Source organism: Eumetopias jubatus, unplaced genomic scaffold (assembly GCF_037043125.1).
Source record: "Eumetopias jubatus isolate StellerSeaLion01/CBP00866 unplaced genomic scaffold, mEumJub1_p1.0 scaffold_5, whole genome shotgun sequence".
NCBI lineage: Eukaryota > Metazoa > Chordata > Mammalia > Carnivora > Otariidae > Eumetopias > Eumetopias jubatus.
Window position 1 is genome coordinate 103,544,125 of NW_028274811.1, and position 8,573 is coordinate 103,552,697.

The following is an 8,573-nucleotide window of genomic DNA, read 5'->3' on the forward strand; positions in this document are numbered from 1 at the left end:
CCTAGCAGGGACACCAACTTTGCCTGCCTTCTAATACTTAAATATTAGGGTCACCTTTTGTTTTAAATGCTACAAAACTAACAGTGCTCATCATAAGAAATTCGGACAGTACAAAAAGGGAGAAAGTAAAAAGTAAAAGCTGACACACCCGTTCCTAATTCTGAGAGGAAACCCATTTATCAAGAAGTTGTGTCCTTTCAGAAATTATATATGTGTGTGTGTGTCTTTTTTTTTAACTCAAAAAGAATCATACTTTACATTCCATACTGCAACACGCCTTTTTTGCTTTGTGTACGTTGGCCATCTTTCTGTCGGCATGTCTGGACTGACTTTGCTCTCATAACGGTGTCATATTATGTCACTGTACGAGTAAATGGAGATTCCTTTCACAAGTCTGGGGTCATCTCTGAAGCTATTCTGCCTCCACCAAATATTCAGCAAGTTCCCCCAGGACGTGGCTGCTTTCTCTGCAAACCCCCCTCTTCTTCCCTACCTCAGTATTGTTCCTCATCAGCTGCTTGGACACGGGGACTGACTCTTCTTTCCTACTGTGCCAGTCTCTACTGCTTTCTGCTCCCAAATGTTCGGCATAGGCTAACAGAGTCCGTGTACGCAGTCACAGCTTCCCTCACCCTCCCTTCCGCTCAGAGGCTTGCCAACCGGGCTTGGCCTCCATGAGATGAACTCCTGCATAAAACAAATTTCAGTTCAAATTCTATATTAGGTTTACTTTTGAAAGGAATTCTATGCCAAATCTTTTTTCAAGGAAATAAGCCTCCCTGGATCTGTGCATTGGCTTACCTCTGTAACACAGCCGCACACAGGGAGCTGCCCTGTGAGTTAAGGCTTTCTGTTCGTGGGTCCTCTGCCCAAGCACATGGCAGAGGTACATGAGCCCCGTGCCCTGAGTCAGCAGGCCTGGGTCCCCTCCCAGCTTGGACCTGGAAAAAATGACTTCACTTTTCTGAGCCCTGTTTTCTCTTCTACCAAATGAGGATGATAGTATCAGCCTTACAGAACTGTGAAGAGAGCCGAACGGGGGAAATGAACATCAAAGCTTTGAAGTAAGAACACATAACATGTGTGGAGAACACCCTTTCCCTCCAGGTCAGGGGTTGCCAACTCAGATGCTGAAAGGGGCTGTGCATGACACAAAAGCAAGCAGAAGGCATGCCATCTGGGAGTGGTAAGCGCTGTGGACATTGGGGAATGCAGGTGCTGCGTCGTGGTCTGCTAGGGTGGCCATAACAAAGTACCACAGACTGGTGACTTAAACCACAGAAAGTTATTCTCTCCGAGTTCCAGAGGCTAGAAGTCTACCATTATGGTGACGACAGGGTTAGTTCCTTCTGAGGCCTCTCTCCTTGGCTTGCAGATGGTCACCTTCTTGCTGGGACCTCTCATGGTCATCCCTCTGTGTGTTGTGTCCTAATCTCTTTATGAGGATGCCAGTTATCGTGGAAGAGGGCCCATCCGTACGACTTTATTTCCCTTTACCTCTTCAAAGGCCCAACCTCCAAATATCACCCCATTCTGAGGTTCTGGGATTAGGACTTCAACATATGAATTTTGGGGAACACATTTCAGCCCATAACACTCCATCTCAAGGGGCAGCCAGTTGGTGCCCTGCCAAATGTTGCCAGATCCTCCAGATTCTCAAGAAAACCTGAAGATCTTGATTTTTTTTTTATTTTTTTGCTTTTTCCAGCAACCTTTTATTAACCTGTTTAAAAGAGCTGAAGCTCTTAGGTTTATGGTCATGACTTTTGAACTTTGGTGAGCCCAACTGCTTCTCCCAATGCCTGAGGACCTGCTCCTGGTCCCCTTCCATCTCTTCTCTGGCCCCAGGGCCCTTCTCCCTTGGGCGCCTTGGCCTCTTGCCCTCCTCCTCCGTTGAAGAGTCATGGGTGCTGTCCCCATGCTCTGTCCCTCCCAGGTCCTCTCTGGTGAACAACTCGGGTGGGTACAAGTCTGCTATGCTGTTGTCACTGTCACTTGCCCCTGAGCCGTCTTTGCTGGAAGCGGGTTCCCAGGAGGCTTCTCTCAGGCGAGGCGGCCAGTGCTGCCCATCTCGTCTTCCCTCCTCCTCCTTGTGTGCCGGGGGCAGGCAGGCACGCACTCCATACATGGCTTCTGACGCTCTTCGTTCATACTCACGCAGAGCTCTCTGGCACCGTGGGCACTGGGTATGCCTCAGCACCTGCTCCGGGGACTTGTTCATGTGCCCCCGGGGTGAGTTTGCAGACCAGCTGTCGCAGGTTCTCGGTGCTGGAAACAGTGTGCAGCTCCAACTCCGAACTCCCGTGTCCTCGAAGGCAGGAGAGGCGTGGACCAGCCACCGGGATTTCTAGCCGCAGGTGGAGACCTGGAGCTCAGGCAGAAGGCAGGGCAAGCTGGGGGCTGGCGAGAGCGCATTGCACCTTGCAGGAGCCTGGCTCCAGCCGCAGAGTCGGCTGCCTGTGCCTGGAAATTTTGATTTTAACATAAAATCTCCCACGTTTTACACTGGCAACAATTTCAGATTAAAACAACAACAACAACAACAACAAAAGCATGGTGCAGTCTGTAGTTTGCATCAGCTCAGGCCATTGATAAGCCAATCAGGTCTAGATTATTATTCCCTCAGTGGCAGGCCATCCTCCCTGGCTCTTCTATCCTTTTCAACCAGAGGTCCCTGCACATTGTTAATAAAGAGCTGGCTATTGAATGAGTAAATTCGAATTTTACAACTTCTTTGACAGTAGGTCACACATGTAGAAGTCCTGCACCTTTGCATTTGTGCCTTGCTGTCCACCCGTAGCAGCTGTTATAACTGCCTGTGAGCTGTTTGCCCCAAAGCTCACAAGTGTTCAGCTCACCTTTCTCGTATGTCACAGATGAGGCAACAGCAGACCCAGGTCTGCTCATTTAACCTGGTCCTGTTATAGCCTATCTCACATTGTTTTCACATATTATCATCATATCAGAATAACACGACCATTACCGGGGGCTTACTGGTACCTGGTTACTGCATTTTCTCATTTAATATTCACAATTATTCTGTAAGGGAGGGATGAGCAATTTAATTACTCAGGGAGTAAAGACCTCAAATAATTCGAATTGGTGTAATTCAAAATTCGCCGGCTGAAGGATGGCAGGTATTTTGCTCACCTACTAGAATAATGTTGTCATGTGGCTCTCGCCGCATGCACAGTTGACCATTTACAAGTCACGCTGCCTTGTAAGGTTCTTGACAAAATTTAATTTGGGGGGTGTTGAGTTATTTCAGATTTCACACATAAAGAGAAAGGATAAATATTTTTCTATCATGCTATTTCAAATTCAAATGGTTTAAACAAGACCATAGAATATGTTTTTTTCCATTTTACAGACAAGGAAACTGAGGCCCAGAGGGGTTCAGTAGGAGAGGTCGAACATGTATGACTCCTAAGCACCAGACCAACTCTGTGCTTCTCAAAGGCCAGCCCCAGGTCAGATCCTTAGAGTTTCCCTGAAAGCCTGTCAGGGCCTAACTGGAACAGGCTCCATGGAGACCAGCAGCCCAGAGAAGTCCAGGCAAACTTAGCCTTTGCTCCCTAGCTCTTCGGAGTTCAGAATTTGCTCCCCGCCTCAGTTCCTGGGTCTTCAAGGGTGGTCCCTTCTGTACCATTCCAAGGGATCATCTCGCCCCACAATCTCCTTCCCTTGCCTTCTGCCTGGTCCTGGGTGCTCTTTGGAAAGAGGGCCTGTTTCAAAGAGAAAGGAGGTTCAAGGCTTGCTTTCTCTCCTGGGCACCCAGGCTGGACCCTCAGTATAACCAGGCTGTGTGCCCTGTGAGGGTGACAGCCACATCTTTTCATCTCCAGAACCCCAGTGTCTGGCCTCAGGGACAATAAGTGGCATGCACCATTCATGGGCATGCACGTGCCAAGCCATGGTACCAAGCACAGGATATCCCTTGTGGCCTCCCATTACTGGCTGAGCTAAACACTGTCCCGGTGACTCACCTGTCTGTGTATTATGGAGCATGAACACACCGGGTGGCTCAGTGGTGTGGGGCCAAGGCAGGCACCCCCGTCCTTCCCTCAGGATGCAATGCCAGCGCAGGGGCGAAGGCCCAGCCTCCCTGCTTTTGGTGGCAACTGACGGAATCACAAAGCAAACTAGCTTAAATGAAAAATGGAGAGAGAAGAAGGCAGGGGCCTCCGCCTGAAATGCCCCAGGACTCAGCGATCAGGACTGCAGTTGGTGACAATTACAATTTTAAACAAGGTCTTCATTTCTGTATCATGCTTTACTTTCAACATCCATTATCCTGTTTGATCTTTGAAAGAGTAAGAAATAATACAGTCATAATAGCTCATGCTTTTGTACCCCTCACCACATGCCACGCCTCGTCTAGGGACATTATGTCCTCATAACAACTTCTAAGCCAGGTAGTAGTAGTATTGTCCCCATTTGGGAGCGGACAAGGCTCAGGGAGATAAAGTAATTTGTAAAAGGTCCCACAGCGAGTTCGACTGGTTCAACTCAAGCGGCTCTATTTAGAGCTCATCCCAGCCACCACATGGCTGTGGCTTGCAACGCGGCTGGTCTGAACGCAGGTGCACTGCAAAGGGAAAATACATGCTGGGTTTCCCACACTTAGCGCTGATTAACAAATGCGAAATGCCTCATTAATCGTTTTTACATTAATTACACATTGAAGTGATCTTTGAGATAGATAAAGCTACATAACATATTAAAATTAATTTCACTGCTTTCGTTTTACCTTTTTACCATGGCAATGAGACCCCTTTCGAATGGTGGCCGCACATCCTACTGCTATTGGACACACTGCTCAAACACGCTCCCCAGCACCCTGGGCTGCCACTTGAAGGCTGGCCCTCAGGACAAGCTGGTTACAGGGCTCCGAACACCCTCAGGCCTCCTTCCCTCCCCTCACATCTGGCACGCGGGCTGCATTCTTCTGGCTCCGTGCAGTCCTTGGTCTCCGTGGCAGAAAACAGCTGTGGGCAGCCCCGAGGCTGGATGGCTCTGTGCCCTCACTACACAGGCAGCTGGGGTCCCACACGAAACAGCCGGGGGCCCGGGGGTGGGCCCCGTGTCCAGCACAGCACATCGCATGCCGGGTTTGTTGGTCTGCCGGGGTTTGGGTGTATATAGCAGAAGGTCTAGTGACTTCCAGTGTGTCTTCAGGAGTGTTTGCTGGCACAAACCCTGCGAGATCCTGGCTTCTGGGATCTTGCTGGGTCACGCTTTGTCCTTGGACCTCTTTTTCTACACCCAGCCAGAAGCAGGGAGTGTGACAGGAGAAAACAGCAGATTGGATGGTTTCTGGGGCCTCTTGGCAAGTGGGCCCCATGCCTTTTAATCTTCTGTATTAGACTCAGGTTGCTGGAGTGTTCCCAAATCCCAGGAAAGGGGACTTTTCTGTGAGCGCTGTGTGAGGAGCTGTCGCCAGCCCCTCTCCTCCAGGCGGTCTGTCAGCTTTTCAGAGAAGCTGGAGAGGGCTGTTTCCAATTTGCCTCCTGGAATTCAGGGAGGGCATGGGGTGTTTTTCACTATAGAATTCTCACTCCCATCAAAGGGAATTTTCAGGGAGCTTCATCCGCAAGCGAGCCCCACCCCATTCCGGCCACCAGCCCTTCCCCTTTAACTCCAGAGTCTGGTAGAATCGCTGGCTGGGTCCGCTTCAGGTATCCCCAGCCCCCCGCCCCAGAACTGCCTCCAGCTCCCCCCCAGAACCGCCACCCCAGACACTCTGGGGGGCTCCTAGTGGGAGGTCAGGACTGCTTGCTGTTAGTTCAGGGGCAGGTGGTAGCAATTACAATTTTCAAGGAGGCCCAAACTTTTGTATCATGTTTGCTCTCAACATTGGTTATCTTGTTTGATTCTCAGAGCAGCCCTGGAAGGCTGACAGTGAGCAGTTACCACCTCCATTTCACAGGTGAGGAAATGGAAGCTGGGATAAGAGGAGACGACTTTCCCACCGTCACATAACCAGTGAGTTACGTGACCCACATCTTCCAATCCAGGACCAGTCATCTCGCTGCCTCTCCCTCATTGGGCGAGTGTGGCTTTGTCATCTGCACAAAGCAAATGAAAGTTGTGATCCTGTTTTGCCCTTTTATTAAAAGAAGGGTCTCATTCAAGGCAGAGGAACAACTCTGAACTGAGCAGTCCTATGTGTGGGGCGGTACTGTGCTGGGCTCTGGGAACATGATCAAGAGCAAGACAGGCAGGGACTTGCTTTCCTGGACTTCCATGCCAGAGGGAGGACACAGTTGGTGGGTCAAGGAACCAATACCTATACAATCACAACTTGGTCCAAGTGCTTGGAAAGGAAAAGCAAAGTAGCAGGGGTGGGTGGGATACTTTCGGTCCCATGACTAGACATTTCTGTGACATACTCTGAGGAGACAGTAGTAGATCTGAGCCCTGAAGGATGAGGCAGGCAATGGTCTGCAGGCTTTACAGGGAGGGGGTGAGGGCTAGGGGGCATTTCAGAGCTCTCTCCAACCGCTGAGCAGTGAGTCACACACTGGGCTCGAAGCTTTGGGTACGTTATCTCATTGTTCCTACAGAAACTCCATGAGGTGGCTAAACTATTGTTTCCATTAGATGGGGAAACTAAGTGGGTGGGTTTCCCATGGCTCTTAATCACAGAGTTAAACACCAGCCCTACCTGCCAGTGTGTCATAACCGAATAACCAGCAAGTCAGATTTATTTAAGCATAATGTAGATCTTCTAGTCTCCAAGGCAGGATGGTTCAGAAGCGAGCAGCCAGCCCAGACAAGTGTCCCTGGAGTTTCTGCCAGCAGACCACACTCAGGGGTAGTCAGCAAGACACCGATGTCCCCACTTCTGGTCCTTCTCGCATTACAGTCTGGGCCGAGGGTCCTTGGGAATGAACCGGGAGCCCGTGTCTTAAGGGCCAATGGCAGAAAGGAAGAGGCAGACTCTTCCCCTGACAGTGGACTTCAGGCTGGGGTACTTTAGCTCCCAGTTCTTCCTAGGACATGTATATTTATTTATTTATTTATTTATTTATTAAAGATTTATTTATTTATTTGAGAGAGAGAGAGCACATGAGAGGGGGGAGGGTCAGAGGGAGAAGCAGACTCCCTGCTGAGCAGGGAGCCCGATGTGGGTCTCGATCCCGGGACTCCAGGATCATGACCTGAGCCGAAGGCAGTCGCTTAACCAACTGAGCCACCCAGGCGCCCAGGACATGTATATTTATGAATCATTAGCTACTTAACTGAGAGATGATAAGTCCAGGGACTGGACAAATTAAAACCAGACTGAAGAACTTCATCCAAGTTTAGTACCTCATGACTTCATTTTGGGGGGTTTAATCAACTAACATTTTCTTCCCCTACAGCAGGAAGACTGTCATAGCCTTCTTATTCAACTCCCACCAGAAAGAATTTAAGAAATAAGATAGTTTTTTTTTTTTAGATTTATTTATTTGTTTGAGAGAGCGTGCACGGTGCATGCCAGCGCAAGCAGGCGGAGGGGCAGAGGGAGAGAGAGGTAATGTTCAAGCAGACTCCCTGCTGATCATGGAGCCTGACACAGGGCTCAATCTCATGACCCCGAGATCATGACCTGAGCCGAAATCAAGAGTTGGACGCCTAACCTACTGAGCCACCCAGGCACCCCAAGAACTAAGGTGGTTTTTTAAAAAGGTGAGGAAGGATCAATAATTGTTTTTATTCCCTCTGATCAGCTGAACAGATATTTATGGAGTACCTCTTATGTGTAAAATATTCTGTAAGCTCCATCCCTGGAGTGAGGGAGCCCCTGTGCTCTAGGACATCAAAAGAAAGGAGGGATTGGAATTAGATCTGGTTTGAGCTAGAATAACCTCAAAAGGGAGAAAACTTTCCTTTTCTTTCTTTCTTTTTTTTTTTTGGAGAAAACTTATTTGGATCCAAGGATTCCTTTTGGATTTAGGCCATTGCCTTGTTTCCTCCTCACTGTGGATTTTCTTGAGGGCAGAGTGTGTGTCTCACTGATTAATGAGGCAAATGTTTCTTGAACACCCACTGTGTGCAAAGAAGTTGGAAGCCGTGAGGATATAACAGACCAGCTGGGGTCCCTGCTCCCATGAGGCTTCCATTTTAATGGGAATGCCCAGTAAGCAGGGGAGCGAGCAAATCCAGTGAATACAGGTGCACTGTTGTAAGGGCTAGAAAGACACAGTCAAGGAGCTAGAGTCCAAAAGGAGAGCTGTCTGAGAGGGCATGTCAGGGAAGGCCTTAAAGGAAGTGACATTTAAGCTGAAACACAATGGATGAAGAGCCAGTTAGCCAAGAGGGTGGGGCTCCTCAGCTGGCAGAATGGAGCTTGGCTTGAAGGAGGTGGGTGGCTGGGGGGTGGGGAAGCAGGGAGAGGGAGGGGGAGCTGGTGTGGGGCAGTGGTGGCAGCAGGGGCCGGGTCATTTAGGGCCTTGTGGGCCACGTCTCCGATGTTTGCTGTTACAGCCAGCAACAACTGGACTAAGACCCTCCAGGAAGTGATGTGGCTGAGTTATGTTTCTGAACGGTCCCTCTGGCTTCGCATGGGGAGTACGTGTGGGGGAAGC

The 8,573-nt window shown here is 49.6% G+C and overlaps 1 pseudogene; it reads right to left on the reverse strand.

Annotated features, from left to right (window-relative positions):
* Positions 1–797: 797 nt before the first annotated feature.
* On the reverse strand, positions 798–5,106 carry LOC148164390 (surfeit locus protein 2 pseudogene; annotated as a pseudogene).
* Positions 5,107–8,573: the final 3,467 nt, after the last annotated feature.